Below are 1,856 nucleotides of genomic sequence, written 5' to 3'. Positions count from 1 at the left end.
CAGTTACTTTTTGGGAGAAGTAACTAGTAACCATAACTAATTACTTTTTCAAAGTAACGTGCCCAACACCGGTTATGCCACACGGTTTCCATTCTTTCAAGAGATTGTAATTTTTGAGTGCTTCACAACAGCTTTTTTAAACCGTTGTATTAATGTGTTTTATCTGTTTTACAATTTGTTAAAGCAATACACTATATTTCAATTAAATTAACACCACTGAGCCTCCCCTGTTTCAGAGACCACCAGCCGTGACTGATAAAGATCACCTAGAAAGACTAGCAGCGGTGGTTGAAACTTAAGGTGGTTCTACAAAACTAAATCAGTTGTGGTGAATATGAATGTACACCAAACCATCTGGGCTTTTAGTTGTGAAATTAAACCAAACAATTGTTTTTTTTCCATGCTGTTATTGTTCTGCCAACTAAAAATGCACAAACTAAAATGTAAAAGAGGAAATTCCTTCAAAGGATTCTCCAACTGCCGCTGCCTTGGCTGCAATTGCTGCACATAAGCCTCACAGAAAGAAATCACTGGTTTGCGGTCTGTTTAGAAAGTCATGCTGTCCTTTTCATGCTTCCTCCTTCAGCTGTTTCCAACCCATTAAACAAAGAGTTACCCCTTCTCACAGTTAAAAAGGGCAGTTAGTTTTATTCTACCTGGCCAGCTTTAAATAAGTACTCATTGTTTCCTTTTGGTTCTTCCGTCTTAAAAGAAATTCTTCCTTCCTTGCTGTGCTTCCTGTCCAGCATAACTGTGTTTGACAAATTAATAGCTTTTGGGAGGAAAACAGTAAGGATTCGCTGTTTGACATTTCTTAGAAAACCTTAAAAAAATCTTTGCCACCCAGTTAATTTTAGCTGGATTTCCTCTTCACATTTCAGAGACTACTTACATCCGCTGCATAAAAATTGTCTGCAGCTTTCTGGGCAGTAGGTGGCTCTGCAAAAGTATCATTGTGGTTTCAAGAAACCTACAAGGCCTCAAGCACCGAGGGGAGGACCCAAAGCCCCAGACGCCCAAAGGGACCCAAAGAGCAAAGCCGCCAAGGAACCCAGGAAATCCGACCCCCAACTAAGGGAGGAGGAAAGATGGCCCCCAGGAAAAAACACTTTAGATTTTAAAATGGAAAAATATTAGATTAGATGAGCTTTATTATCTCACAGCGGAGAAATTCACTCGTCACATATTGGCATAGAAGTTACAGAAGGTGCAAACAGGGAGGGAAAAGGTGCATTAAGAATAAGCAATATATATACAGTATATCCAGGTATATACAGTATATCAAGATAAATAGGATTAAGGTGCAAGTGTACATGTATCGCACACAATGAAAAACAAAATAAAAATAAGAAATAAAAAAAATAAAAAAATAAGAAATAAAAATATGTACAATCCGGATGGCTTATATACAGGTGGAGAAATATTGCACATTCAGCATATTGCACAGGATATTGTTCACAGTCAATAAAAATAAAACTATAATGTAGCTGCACAGGGGTTTTTACAGGAGTTATTGTTGCTATAGTGCATTATTATAGAGTCTGGTGGCAGCAGGAATGAATGACCTGCGGTAGCGCTCCTTCTTACAGACAAGGTGTCTAAGTCTCTGACTAAAGGAGCTGCTCAGCTCCTCTACAGTCTGGTGCAGGGGGTGAGAGGTGTTGTCCATGATGGATGTGAGTTTGGACAGCGTCCTCCATTCAGCCACTTCCTCCACCGAGTCCAGAGGGCAGCCCAGGACAGAGGTGGCCTTCCTCACCAGCTTATTCAGTCTCTTTCTGTCCCGTTTTGAGCTGCCAGGGGCCCAGCAGACGACAGCGTAGAGGAGGGCTGAGGCCACCACAGAGTCATAGAAG

Source organism: Cyprinodon variegatus, unplaced genomic scaffold (genome assembly GCF_000732505.1).
Source record: "Cyprinodon variegatus isolate N-32 unplaced genomic scaffold, C_variegatus-1.0 Scaffold478, whole genome shotgun sequence".
NCBI lineage: Eukaryota > Metazoa > Chordata > Actinopteri > Cyprinodontiformes > Cyprinodontidae > Cyprinodon > Cyprinodon variegatus.
Note: the sequence above shows the minus strand (reverse complement) of the source record.